The sequence below is a fragment of the Callorhinus ursinus genome, unplaced genomic scaffold, assembly GCF_003265705.2.
Source record: "Callorhinus ursinus isolate GAN/ISIS: 27379988/994484 unplaced genomic scaffold, GSC_fseal_2.0 scaffold2, whole genome shotgun sequence".
Lineage (NCBI taxonomy): Eukaryota > Metazoa > Chordata > Mammalia > Carnivora > Otariidae > Callorhinus > Callorhinus ursinus.
In genome coordinates, this window is record NW_027397064.1 from 14067238 (window position 1) to 14081077 (window position 13840).

The following is a 13840-nucleotide window of genomic DNA, read 5'->3' on the forward strand; positions in this document are numbered from 1 at the left end:
ATTCTTTTTTATGAGACTCCTCTCTCACATTTTTAAGTATTTTCAATGTCAGTCCTGCTGACCACAGAAAAATAAACTGCAAAGTAATATTGAAAGATCAAAACCTTTATTTTTATAGACCCCTGAAAGCAAAAATGCAATAGATGTTAGTCACTCACCATGTTCAATTTTCTCATCTGATTATCTCCAAGCATGCACTAAAAATCTGTGTGCGTAACCCAGCCAGCCAGCCTAGGCTACAGCAAAAAATAAGGAAGAAAGTCTCAGAATTTAAGCTGGAAGGAAACTCCACCTTCGGTCTTGGCTGACTGACGACTAACCTAAGACTCTTTGTGCTCTTGCCTGCATCAAAAACAGTAAAACCTGCAACAGGACTTTCCCACAGGTTAGAAACCCAACAAATTCAGGAAAATCACCCCAAGCAATTTGAGCCAAGAGCCTAAATGAATTCTTCGCCAATCAGCCTCACCAATTAGCCAAGCATCATCCCTTGTCTCTACGGGGCAAGGATAGCCTAAATGAGTAGCTTTTTAGTATTTTCAAAGATTGAGTCAGCATAGTTTTAACTGGAATGTGTCTGGACCTCTGTGGGACCCTTTCTGTGGCCCTCCTACCCAATTGGGTTTGGGGTCCCCTCCAGGCCCAGCTCTCATTAGTATTTTTCAAACTACAGTCAGTCACAAACCACCTTCTAGATTCTGCCTCATCCATGGACGACTCATGTTATTAGATAATATTGGTCTTCAGATTGGCTTACTCTTTTCTAGTACAATATCTGTGAAATCATGACCTGATTTTTGGTTATATTTTACAATATAAGTAGAACCCAGATGTACATTTAAAAAATAAAAACTCACCTCACATACTAGGCACTCTGGGAATCACAGTTACATAATTATGTGGTTATTGATCACCACTCATTTTCATATGAATACCTCTAGGTTAGGCTATGCTTTTTTTTTTTTTTTTAAGATTTTATTTATTTAGAGAAGGAGAGAGAGGGCGTGTGCAAGAAGGGGAAGGAGCAGAAGGAGAGAGACAAAGCAAACTCCCCAACTGAGTATGGAGCCAGATGCAGGGCTCAATCCCATGACCCTGAGATCATGACCTGAGCTAAAATCAAGATCGGACACTGAACCGACTGAGACACCCAGGCGCCCTGGCTATGCCTGTTTTACTCCCCTGGCCCCTGCAACAAGCCTAAGTCCTGAATGCCTGCAAGCAAGCAAGCAGGCAGTAAATATGCATGTATCCCTTGCTATCCACATTCTTATTTCCTGAAATCTGAAGCTAAAGAGATTTAGGTAAACATTTGGATAAATTTCTTGCTATCAAACCTCATGTCACTTGCCATCTGGAACTCAGGAACCAAGCAGATTTGAACAACACACTGTCCATGCTACTCAACCTTGCTACCTGTACTTGGCCTAAAATGCGTGACTTCCTTTTTCATGCTAAAACTCATGCAACTCTCAGTTCCTCCCCATTCAATAGAAGCCTCACCTTTTTTTTTTTTTTTAAGATTTATTTATCTGTTTTAGAGAGAGAGTGAGCCAGCATGAGCAGGAGTAGGGGCAGAGGGAGAGGGAGAGAAATCCTCAAGCAGACTCCCCCCACTGCCCCCGAGCACAGACCCCAACGCAGGGCTCAATCCCAGGACCCTGAGATCCTGACCCGAGCCAAATCAAGAGTCAGCCTCTCTTGGGGTGTTTGGGTGGCTCAGTCGTTAAGTGTCTGCCTTCGGCTCAGGTCATGATCACACGGTCCTGGGATTGAGCCCCACATCGGGCTCTCTGCTCAGTGGGAAGCCTGCTTCTCCCTCTCCACTCCCCCTGCTTGTGTTCCCTCTCTCGCTGTGTCTCTCTCTGTCAAATAAATAAATGAAATCTTAAAAAAAAAAAAAAGAGTCAGCCTCTCAACCTACTGAGCCACCCAGGTGCTCCTGAAACTTCACCTTGTTATGCGGTGCTGGTCACATCCTTGTCATGATGGTAAAAGTTGGATTAAGGGGATTTGTATCAGGTGCCTTGTCACCAGGTGCCTTGTCACCAGCCTGCTTCCAAAGTGGCCATTGTGGTCATTAGTAATTCCTTTCCTTGACCTTGATAACACGAACATGTTAATAAGTGATTCTACCCTTAGCAAGTTCAAGGAACCGTCAAGGCTGAGAACGGAAAGCTGACAGTGAATGGGAATTCCACCCCCATTTTCCAGAAGCAAGATCCCACCAACATCAAATGGGGTGGTGTGCTGAATACCTCACGGAGCCCACTGCTGTCTTCACCATCTAACACAGGCTGTGCTCACTTGGAAGGTGAAGACAAAGCATCCTGAACCCCTGCGCTGATGTCACAATGCTCAGAAAGGGAGACGACTGCGACGATGATAACTGCCTCAAGATTGTCAGCAATGCCATCTACAGACTGAGTGCTTGGCCCTCCTGGGGGCCAAGGTTATCCATGATGACCTTGGCAATGTGGAAGAACCTAAGACCATGGTCCATGCCATCACTGCTCATGGACCATAATTGTTCCATGATGATCATGGATGAGGATCATAATGGCCCCTCTGGCAAGCTGTGGTATAATGTTCATGATCAATATTCTTGAAGCCCTAGGCCAATCAAGGCTGTGTGCAAGGTCATCCCCGAGCTGAATGGGAACCTCACTGGCTTGGCCTCAGTAGAGATACCATTTCTAAAGTTAGCTTCCAAAATGAGCTATCATCTTCCCCCAGAGCTCTTGTGTTTATCAACAGCAAGCTAGAGCTTTTCAGCATAGTGCATTAATAATAAGCTGCTGCAGGCTTTCCCTAAATCCCCACTTGCTTATATATACATCAGCTTGGGAGCCATTGGGACGTTACAAATCAACATTGCTAACAGCAGCCTATAGATGGTGCATGGGATAAAGCAAATATGGGATATGCTCTGGCAAGAAGTCAGGAAAGCACTGTTTTCTACCTTCAAAGGACCCTGGCAAGTCACTCTCTTATTTTTCTCCAGAGATATAATAAGAAGAGGAGATAGTAGGTTAAATTTAAATTACCAATTGTTGATTTCTAAATTTTCCCAAGACATTTTCATGTACATACCCAAATTCCCGGTGATTTTTTAAAATTTAATTGAGCAATTCTCTCACTTCACCTCGGCCAATTTCTCCCTTTCGTTCATCTTTCACAAATGTTCCCACAATTCTATCAGTTGTGTTCTAGAAGTGGGCCTAGCAAATGGGAAAACTTAGGAGAGTGACACAAGGAACGTCTGCCCAGACCCTTCTTCAAGCTCAGGCCATGCTAGGGGCACCCAGTAACTTGTGCTTCACCATAAAGCATCTGTCTTAAAAACTGCTGGTCATAAAAACAAATGTTCTTACATGTCCCCTTTCAACTCCACCCAAACCCAAACATTTCATAAAGCAAAAACAGCTGTGTAGACTAAAGCATTTGCATTTCTGTAATGTGTCAGAATTTTCTGAAGAAAAAAAATCAACTGGAAAAAACATAGATACTATTTAAATGGGACTCAGGCTCGGTAGATCTTGAAATATCTCTAGCCTCAGAGAGAGTCTAGGCTTGAATTACTTGGAGACAAGAGAAAATGTCTATGTTCTATGGCAGCGTCTGTGGAGGAGGAAGTCTCTAGACGTGGGGAGTTTGGGGTGGCCATCATGCTCATTTGACAGACCCTGAGCCTAATTTTAGGCTAAAGGTCTGATACTGGACCCCTAATTTTTCAGGCCATCACAGGCTCTCCTCACATAGTCATTTGGGGTTGGGTCATTTCAAGTTGGCTTCCTGTAAAGGTAGGCTCTTGAGCGTTAAGAACATTTGGAGTTAGAGGTTGCCTCAGTGGGTCTGACAGCCTACCTTCTTACACAACTCAGAAAAGCTCTGAATGGTGGTCACTCAAGAGAAATTTAAAAAAAAAAAAAAAGATCTATTTCTGGAAGGATTACAGACTCCACGGAGTCAAGCCATGCAGCCTCATCCATTCAAGTTCTGAATCCCAGTCAACCACATCTTGGTGGCTTGCCTTTCACAGGACCAGTGAACCGCGCTGCACAGAAAGATAAATGGTTAATGGCGCCGGCTCTTGTAACTCCTGCTGTAACCCGATTACAACCATCTTTAATCTGGAAAGCAGTGTGCTAACGGTCCTTCTTGGAGGAAGTTCAAGGGTCAGGGGCCTTCTGCTTGCCCAGATTTGTTCTCTTCACATGTCCAAATCTTCCCCTTTCTCTTCCTTGGCAAGAAATTTAGCATCGAGCTAACTGTGATAAGACAGTTAGTGGATGACAGTCCCCAGACCATTAGGTCTGGGCGCTCTCCGTCTCTAAAGGCTGATAGTGCCAGCTACATTTCCTCATGCTCAAACAACTTCACATTCATGGGGCAGGCACGCATTCTCCATGAGGTGCTTTCTCATGCTGCAGTCCCTGAGCAAACGAAATTACCAGCTAAAAGGCTGGGTAGGAAATGGAGAGCTGAGGAAATGCATAAGAATAAAAATTCAATATGCAAGCTAACAAAATTAGGGAAGCCGTAATCATAGAATGTAAGGAAGAAAATCCACTTATGACAATGCAGATGATGTCACTTTGGGGTGAGGGTGCCCTGGATATGTATCTACTCAAAGAATCAGGGGGAATGGCCAAATGGGCTCTTCTATTTTTTTTTACGTGACATCTATTTCCACTCTCAGGCTGACATCACAGGCTGTGCTATCAGCACTGGGCAAAGCCAATTTCATACTCATTTTTGAACAACTCTCATTATTTTGAATAACTATGAAAGTTAGGACCACACAGTTATGACTCTGCTGCTCCCCTTCCCCACCATCACCACCTCTGGGAACAGCAACTTCCCATCCCACTTGTAAAAGCAATGGGCCCTGGTCTAAGACTTAACCCTACTCCCGAAAACATCAGAACCTGGACAGTCTTTTCTAGAAAGGAGAGAGTACCTGAACCCTGACATCCAGGTGGAGGCTCTCATACCTCAGGCACGAAACCAGTCAGCTAGACAGACTGGTTTAATTCCATCTGCAGGTGACACCTTTCTGCCAACAAAATGGTTCAGACCTCCTCTGAAAGGATTTTTTAATTATTATGAATTATTTTGAATTATTATGTGAGAATATTTAAAATTCTCATCTTGGCCACCAGCATCCTGATCCTTCAGGCTCTCTGCCAAGAGACCTCTGGTTCTAGTAAGCTCTACAGAAGGGCTTGCTTGGTGTAAACATAATGACACCAACCACAAAAACACAACTCACCACCCCCTAAAAACTGAGATGCCACTGCATTTGACAAGGGGTGGTAGACGTGGAAATATTCTCGAGCCCGTCATCTCTGAAAATCAAGTTTCCTTTTCATTTTGGCTGCAAGAATGTCTTTCCTCCAAAAAACTGTTTCTTCCCCCCCGTCCCCCCCATGCCCTGTCTTTGCTGTTTCCTCTGCATATCTGGCAGGATGGCTTCATTACAAGGTCTCTCCCAGGCAGAGAAGAATTGGCTCTCCTCCCCTGGAGCTAGATGACTCTCCCGGAAAAGCCGGATCTTTGAGCAGGAAGGGACAGGAATCCCAGAGGGCCCGCTGCCTGACGCCTGCTCTCTGCAGGAGGCAAAGGGGGGAGTCTGGAGGAGCACAGGCATGGTGGAGGGGGTAGGGAGAAGGGCACCACTGCTTTTCCCGTTGGCCAGTGAGTGATTAACTCTGTTAGGAGGGTCTGGGGATCCCACAGTCAGCAACCCCCAAATGGGGCTGTAACCGGGGCTATAACCTCCCTGTGACCCTTTGTAATGGGAGAGGCATGACTTGAGCCCGCTGGTGTCTGCTTTCTGGGCCAACAGGCGCATCCATGTTCTTCTCTCTGAACTTTTTTCCCTCACTTGCCCCGCTGCTGGAAGGCCATGGTCCACACGGTGGTGGGCAAAGCCAGCCTTTGTGCAAAGTTCCTCGAAACATCCTACAGATTTGAATCACAGCCCAAGTTTCGTTTCGAAGACAGAAAAGACCAACTGCAAGGTGGCTTCACACTTTTAAAAAATCTACCTATTTTCTAGCTGCTTCTTAGAGTCTTGCTTGCCAGGGCCGTTCAGACTTCTTGGGAACACCGGTTTCCAAATGAGTACAGACATCATGAATATAGAAAGACTGCTGATAAGTGAAACATTCTAGATTTGCCACAAACAATTTACGCGTGAGCTATAAGTAAACCGTATGTCAAGTCAGCCCTGTGCCCAAATGCCACCGTCTCGGAAGGGCCTTCCCTGACCACCTTCCCTAACAAGGCTACCTCTCCCCACACCTTTTTATGTTTCTTCATAGAATTTTACCTTGCCTCCGTTTAGACTACGTATTTTTATTTTATCTGTCCCATCCTCACCCTGAGCGGATGCCCCGCCCAGAGTCTGGAGTGGTGCCCTGGGCAGCTGGGGAACCCCGCTCTTTCCACCTGTCTGAGCCTGGAAATCTCTCCCCCAGCTTCCCCACCTGGCTGGCTCCCCCTCATCCTTCAAGCCTTAAGTTAAACGAAACAGCACAAAGTGCTCTTTCTTGATCAACTTCTTTCAAGTAAGTCTCTGCTCTCGCCCTGGTTGTGGCCCAAACAATAATCAGACCAGCTTTACTGTATCAATTTCCTTACTACTGTCTGTTTTGTCTCCACGGAAATCCCAGGAGTGCAGGATGGCATCTGTCTTGTTCCCAGCACTTAGGGTAGTGTTGTCAGATGTTGGCTAAAGGAATGAATGAGTGACTAAAATTTGAGTTGTTGCCCTTCAATATCAGGGTAAGAAAGAAGGTCGGACGCTCTTTTTTAAAAAGCAAAAAAAAAAATCTGGTTTCTGACTCGACTATTTATCGGCTCAGAAAAAAAATGGAATTTTTACTTTCATACTGAAAACACCTTGATGGAATCTCGGCCAAATGTGGGTTCTGACTTTCCATCTTAAAAAGATCTCTAGGGCGCCACCGCAGGACTTTGTAGATTTTTCTAATGTATCTTTAGCACCCTGAACTGTTCGTTACTTCGTTGTCGGTCTGTCCCCTATAGGGGGACAGATCTTAAATCATCTTTGTAGAAACAGCCTGCATTTATTTTACCCAATTATTTGAATTGCTACTATGTGGGAGCTGCAGGGGACAATAAGGAGCCATCGAGTAGGGAATGCAGATTCAAGATCCGGGGTGGCTTTTCTGAAGATGATGCCGGTGCTGGGTCTTGCAGCAGACAGGAGCAGGGGACATCATGAGGCAGGGGCAGTTCTGGGAAGGAAGAATAAAGCAGAGCATGGCATGCCTAAAATGCATACCGTTGAAATGGGAGTGTGGATCATCATCAGGAGTTCTGTGATTCCAGAGAATGGATAGGAAGAAGAGCTAAAGGTAGAGATTTAGGCAAGAATCTAGTCGTGTAAGGCCTTATAGGTAGTTTTAAGGTGCTTGGACATTAACATGCTTTAAAGTGTCTGGTCAGATTTGCAGGAGAGAGGTCACGCTGCATGCCGTGTGTGAGTGTGGGGGGGGGGCGTGCATTTGAATAGCTGATAGGAGATTCATTAGAAAGTTAATGCCGTAGTGATAAATAAAGATGATGCAGGCTTTCACCAAGGGAATGTTTCCAGAAATGTGGGAAATATAAAATTACAAGGACACAGTATAGAATAAAAATCTCCACTAAATGAATAAGTGGACCATCCCTGGCTCCCCAGAGAACGGCTCTGCTCACCGCTTCACAAGATGGAGCAATCTGAGCAGTGAGGACCGAGTGGACATGAAATGTTTTAGGGCGGCTCGTGTTTGTTTTGTCGCTTTTCTGTTTCACGGCTCCCGTGTGAAGGGAGATCGTTCAGATGTTTTGATTTAAAAGTCCTACTTTTTGGATCTACAAAGCTCCTGAAAAAATAAAGTCAACAAGTCACTTATATCGATAAATAACTTGGGATTGTAGCTTGTTGCTAGTACCCTAGGACATAGTTGAGAATCTTACATAAAATGCTATGTAATACCTTCTTTGACACTATGTAACTTACAGGCTCAACTACTGAGGTGAACAAAAAATTGTAGGATTGATTACTACAGATCTGATCATACCTCTCATGATATCAAGGTCCCTGAATTAACCAGTATATCAAGTAGAACACACAGTTGATATAATCAACAGCCTACATGTCCTAATAGAATTAGTTTTTCCTTATATAATTTGAAAATGATACAGCACTCTTTTAAAATCCATGGTCTTTGAGAACTATTTATTCAATTGGAAATAGTAATAAAACAAGTTAATAGACTTATCTGCACCCCAAGTTCATAGACTATCTGCACCCCGCTGAGAAGGGGGTACTAGAGAGCAGGTTCCCAATGGTTCTCATGAAGGCTGGGAAAGCCAGCCCTAAAATAAAGGGGGAGAACATACAGAAATAATGTAATGTTTGGTTGTGGAAGATGCTTTTGTAGTTACATTTGAATGTACAGTTTGTCCTTGAAACAGCATAGGGGGTAGAGGCACAGTGGAAAATCCGCGTGTAACTTCAAAAAAAAAAATTTTTTTTTTTAAGTAAACTCGACACCACACATAGGGCTCAAATTCACAACCCTGAGGATCTCTTGAGTCACATGCTCTACCAACTGAGCCAGCCAGGAGCCCCTCAAGTGTAATTACTAATAGCTCGTTGTTGATTACAAGCCTTACCGATAACACAAACAGGTCATACAAAACAACTTTTGTATATGTATTATGTACTGTATCCTTAAAATAAGTGAGTTAGAGAAAACAAAAGTTATTAGGAAAATCATAGGAAGAGAAAATACATTCGCCTTTACAGTGCTAGGCTGTATTTATCACAAAAAATCCGCGAATAAGTGGCCCCGCACAGCTCAAACCCATGTTATTCAAGGGACAACCACCTCTGTTATAATCTAATCAATCATATCTAATGCTTGTGATTGGACACTATAAAAATAAAGTTAGGAACCCATTTTGTGTCCGAGTAGCAATCTTTACATCTGTCTTCCACATCTATTCCCAAGTGAGGCTAAATACCAGCCTGAACAAGATGACCCCCTCTCCTCATTTTGTTATTTATATGTTTGCCTTGGTTAGAGGAAAAATTCAAATGCCTTCCTGAAAGTTATTCCGCAATACAAAACACTGTATGTTGCACAAGGGCAGCAAACACAAACTAAAATTGGCCACAAGGGGCGCCTGGGTGGCTCAGTCGTTAAGCGTCTGCCTTTGGCTCAGGTCATGATCCCGGGGTCCTGGGATCGAGCCCCGCTTCCGGCTCCCTGCTCAGCGGAGAGCCCGCTTCTCCCTCTCCCACTCCCCCTGCTTGTGTTCCCTCTCTCGCTGTCTCTTTCTGTCAAATAAAATCTTAAAAAAAAAATAACAATAGAATAAAATTTGCCACAAAATGATACTTGGAAGAGGACCGTAGTGCCGCCACACAGAGGTACTCTAGTGTGGAATCCTCTGTGCTTCTTCATTGTCTCTTTTGAACAAACAAAAAACCCCAAATCTGGATTTAGGTAAGGAGACGCTTTATTGTAAAGGATTCTTACAAGAAGGGGAAGGGACTATGGCAAACGGGCAACCCCTCTCATCGGGAGATCTGGGAGCATTCCAAGATTAGGCAGAGAAGGGCTTTCCTTCACCAGGGAGGACTGAAGATGTTCCCCAGGTGTAGGGAGATGGACAGGACAGTAGATCAGAGCATGAGGAGCCTAAGCTCAGTTTATTCTCAGGAGGGCCCTTCAGGAAGGGCTGTGTGCTGTTTGGGGCAAAGGTGGGTCAAAGTTCAGGGACGTGGGCAGGGAAAGAAGTTTCAAGTTTGGTCAAGTCAGGTATTGTCTAGACTGGTCAAGGGAGACAGGGTTCAAATCATTGACAAGACAAAGAATGGGAATTGGAGGGTTGAGTCTGGCCTTGTCACAGGTAAACAAGGGGGAAATCTGCAGAGTGTTGAAGTCAAATGGGGAAGGGTGGGTCCTTGAAGTGAGTCATTTCCTGGAACACAAAAGGGGGGGAAGGATTATCGTCAGGGTTTCAGGTAAAATTCAACAGATATGCTCTTGGCTTAAAAACAAAAGAAAGGGAAGAAGATATTGAGAACTTTATCTAAATGGGTTTTGATTTGTAGGAGAAAGTGTAGGTTTAAAAAGGACTTTGGTGAAAGTACTTTAAGGTCAGCTCTGACATCACCCAAGGCCCTCAAACGATCATCTAGACTAAGGACAAACTGAAGAAAACTGCCAGGAGCTTTCCAAGAAGCTGATACAAGGCAAAACTAGGACTTGGGTCACTGAGTGAAAAGGTGCAAACTTTCCTTTAGAAGAAAAAAAAAAAAAAGACCCAGTCTTTACTGAATGCTTAGATGTCTCTAAATCCTGCTCTTCTTTACCCAATATATGTGATAGTGACTCATTATATGACTTTCTTTGAACTTTCCTGAGGGGTGCCTCTGCCCATCCACATTCTCTCTACCACCTACAGGCGAACCCACTGGGCCCAATCCAAAGACTTCATTTCCTCCAAAGACACCCTTTATTCTAGGCTGGACACAGCAGGAGGATGTAGAAAGGCAGTAGATTGAGCAGGATTATCAATATCACACCCTCCATTTTATCATATGTAAATGTAGGTATTAAGTATCTTACCAAAATGATGTTAGATTGAGATAAGAATATGGGGGGGGGGGAAAGGAATATATTTGGAAGTGCTGTGCCATCTGTGGAGTTACAGGCTTTTTTTTTTTTAATATTCTTTTTAGAAATAATGACTGACTCACACGGAAATTCTATTTCATGTGTGGAACCTACCAACGTGCTTCTGACATCATATTTTAGATACAGGAATGCTACAGTTCCTATTTCCACAGCCTTTGCTTGTGTCCCTCGGTTTTCAGAGTAGCTGCGAAGAGCCCACATGAGATCAATTACACTCCAGCACCATCTCATCATCTTAAGAGATAAGCACATTTTAATCTGCTTTTACTCACCTCCCCCCCCCCAACCGCCACCCCGCTCAGCAGGGGTCCACCTGGACGCAGTTGAGGACCAAAGTGTTGGTAGCAATGACTATTGCATTAAGTTTATGGTTACAAGATCCCCAAACAAAAAACTACAGGTGGAGACTTAAGGCTGGTGTCTCTGCAAGAACCCAAGAGTCTGATGTTTTAGGAGACGCCTTCATGCTTGTCTTCCCGCTTGTCTCAATGTCTAGTGTTTAAATGCACATAATCTCAGCGTTTCAGGTTGCAAGGGGTGAAAAATGGCCAGGGGACTGCAGCAGAGTATTTATCATGGGGTTTTGATTGGGGTGTTTGTCCATTCACCTTGGCTTTTGTAGGGTAATCTCAATCACAAAAGCTGCTGTTCTGTTTTCCAAGGATATTTTCTGAACCGGGATCCATCTCATGAAAGTCTCTTTAGGTTTTAATCTTAAAGGTGACACCCTAAAAAGGCTCTAGGTATGTTTATATTCTTTTATAGATTTTCCTTACACTATATTCATCAATGTATAAAATTACACAAAATATCCATAAGAGAGCTAGATAACAGATTAATACACCTTCAACACCCTTGTAGGTAACGGAGAGGTTTTTACAGACAAGCACCTGGTTTTCTGAAACTCAGGCTCTTGACAGTTTTAAGTATTTAATTCATTAAGTGTTAATACATACCCTTTTAATTGCCCCCAGGGAAAACAGTCAAACATTCTTCGTAGATTGGCATTTTTTTTAAGCATAAAATCCAGTCTTACACATTCTAAAAGCTTTCTACAGTACAAATTTAGGTTTAAATTTCTGAATCCAGGCCCCAGTAAGCAAAAGCCTCAAAGGACATTTAGCTTGTTGGGAATGCTCACCCAAGTGAATTGAGTCCCTATTTTTTTTTTTTTTTAATGAGTTCTAATGAAACAGTCATGTTGTGATTTTTGTTGGCTAAAGAAAAATGGAGACTTTCAATCTATACCCCCACCCCGTGTCCACTCTGTCTAGCTAAATGTTTTTCCCAATTATGTAGACGAACCCTGGAAATTGCTCAACCTTGATGTAGTTCACGCGCCCCTATTTAAGAAGCCCTCGTGGGGGCGTGGTCAGGCTGGGACGGGCTCCCTTACCTCCCGCAGCCCCGATCCAGGTGTGCGGTGGAATTGTAGTGTTTAGTGTTAAATGCAGAGATTATTTTTCTTCTTTGCCTGAACCTTCTATTATGGCCTCATAAAAGAAATCAGCTCTCTTATTTCATTCATTGAGGCTTTATTTATATAGCAGCGTCAGTGTAAAAGGAAGCCAGCTTACTGCTGCTCACAGCTTGCTAATTTCCAAGTTAGAGTTTTTGGGAAAACCTTCGGAACGTCATTTCCCAACCTCTAGAGTCAAACTGCTCTGTATTTGAAAAACATTTTCAAATTGAACAAAACATTTTGTCCCCTCTGATTTCAGTGCCTGTGAATGCCAGAAGAAATTTAATTTTGAAAAGAAAACCAATATCTTTTTCTAGTTAAATCTGCGCATATCCAATACAATGAATTTATATAGGCGCGGGTGCACACGCGCGCACCCCAAAGCTCAGAGCAAGATTTGCGTGCTTGATGTTTGCCATTGCCTTTGCGCCTGAACTAGGATGAGTGCTGAAGCTTCAGCGAATCCCTCTGCCCCCAACTTGGCTTGAATTTGCAAGGCCAAATGATTCCTAGTGCCTCAGACTTGGGGTGGGTCCAACTATCTTCCTAAGGACCTCTTCCCAGGGAACCACTATTACCCTTCATGGGAGACCCCCAGAAAAACTGGTAGGAGCTAATGGAGTCAAGGTGGAGGGGCTGTCACTCCAGGGAAATTTTATAGGGCCAGATGCATTGTTGAAGTCAGAACAAGGACTAAAGACTATCTGGAAAGACCATCACCATCAATATTTTTAATAATTGCAAAACTCCCAAAATAAGAGGGGCCCTGGGGTTATTTCGTTCAATTCCATATTTCATAGATGGTCAAACTGAGGCCCAGAAATAAATGCCATTTGGGTATTAAACTCTGGTCTACCACGGGTTTCATACCTCGGACAGCCAGCAAGCTAGGAGCCCATCCCAGCTTGCTGAAACACAGGCTGTGTTAAATAGGGAGCAATTTTCACTTGGATTAGAATCCCGAGTCTCCTAACTCTTAGGGGAAACAAACCATCCTTTCATTCGATTATTCCTTTTAGGCTGAAAGATTCCTGAGTCATCCTGACCCCACTTCCCTCTTTTTCTTATGTATTCATGCATGAACTCTGAGTCCTGTTTAATGTTCTAGCACACCATTTATCCCCAAGCAGTATGCAAACCGTATGCTGTGATCAAACATTGTGTGGATAGCCCAGCGGCAAATAGATGGAAACGGTGAACTGCTTGCAAATCAATAAAGGAAGTAGAATTTAGGGAGCTTTTTCTTATTTTCTTGCTTTTGGTATTAACGTGGTTCGCTACTTGCAAAATGAAAAAATAAAATTAACTGAGCATGTTAAATACATAAAAAAGCGGGGGGTACATTGAACATAATTAAGGGAAAAGGCTAGTGCAGAGGGTCGTGGTTCGTGGTCAGGGTTCTGGGATCAGATAGTCATGGGTTCAAATCCTGCCTCTGTTCCCTACCGGCTACGGCTGGCCTGCTCACAGTGCTTTTTGCCTTTAAAAGGAGAAGAACAACTGTGCCCTTGTTGCACTCAGTAATGTCTGTGAAGTCCATTGCCCTGCGTCTAGCGCAGAGTCGGGACTCCACAAATGATGGCCGTCACTGTGCTTAGAGCCATCATGGCCTTGAAAGCCGGCACGGAGGCTCTGCTCCTCGGAGGGACAC

At 43.8% G+C, this 13840-nt stretch overlaps 1 protein-coding gene across 9 annotated transcripts in view; it reads right to left on the reverse strand.

Annotated features, from left to right (window-relative positions):
- The window catches only part of SGPP2 (sphingosine-1-phosphate phosphatase 2), a 176371-nt gene that overhangs the window by 38246 nt on the left and 124285 nt on the right, over nt 1-13840 (reverse strand). Inside the window, exon 1 of one of the 9 annotated variants that reach the window (XM_025890965.2) lies at nt 2259-2456. The exons of 7 other annotated variants lie outside the window; for them this stretch is intronic. The gene's annotated coding sequence lies outside the window, so the exon portion shown is untranslated. Of the gene's footprint in view, nt 1-1954; nt 2239-2258; nt 2457-13840 lie in introns of those variants that run through there. One more of the 9 variants, XM_025890972.2, reaches the window with a different exon arrangement.